This window comes from Condylura cristata, unplaced genomic scaffold, assembly GCF_000260355.1.
Source record: "Condylura cristata isolate star-nosed mole 26May11 unplaced genomic scaffold, ConCri1.0 scaffold00087, whole genome shotgun sequence".
Taxonomy (NCBI): domain Eukaryota; kingdom Metazoa; phylum Chordata; class Mammalia; order Eulipotyphla; family Talpidae; genus Condylura; species Condylura cristata.
The window spans coordinates 94,627-95,292 of record NW_004567188.1 but is presented as its reverse complement, the minus strand read 5'-3'; positions in this window follow the sequence as shown (position 1 = coordinate 95,292).

The following is a 666-nucleotide window of genomic DNA, read 5'->3' as shown; positions in this document are numbered from 1 at the left end:
CGGGGACATGAGGGACGCGGAGGCCAGCGTGGTCATGAGTGGACACTGGGGGTCCCCTCACCAGCAGCAGAGTCCGCTCGTGGCCTGTGGAGAGGCCTGGGCGGCCAGCCAGCCTGAACTGGCTTGGAGGCTGTCCCTGGGGGTTGTCCACACTTGCTGGCTCTGGGGCCAGGGGGCACCTAAGTGTCGCCCCTGGGGCTGCAGAGACCTTGTGCCCAGGTGTGGGCAGCCTGTGCCCCCTAGGAGCAGCCAGAGCTGAGCTGGGGGCCAGCCCAGGGCACCCTCAGTGCAGTGAGGACGGACGAGAGGGCCTCACGGGCCCTGCGTGCAGCCCCAGGCCGGGGGACCCCGTGGCCCGGGGTGAGCCTGCCTTTCCCGGCAGAACGTCTGCCACACCCTGTGGTGCTCCGTGGGGACGGCCTGCCACTCCAAGCTGGACGCCGCCGTGGACGGTACCCAGTGTGGGGAGAGCAAGGTACCCGTGTCCTGTGTGTGGGGCCGGGGCCAGCCTCTGCGCACCTCGCCGCCCACCCTGGGCAGGGTGCAGGGAGGGCCGGCTGCGGCTGCACCTGTGTCCTCCGGCCCGGCGGTGGGCCTGACGCGCGGCGACCCCTCGCAGTGGTGTCTGAACGGGGAGTGCGTCCCGGTGGGGTTCCGGCCCGCGGC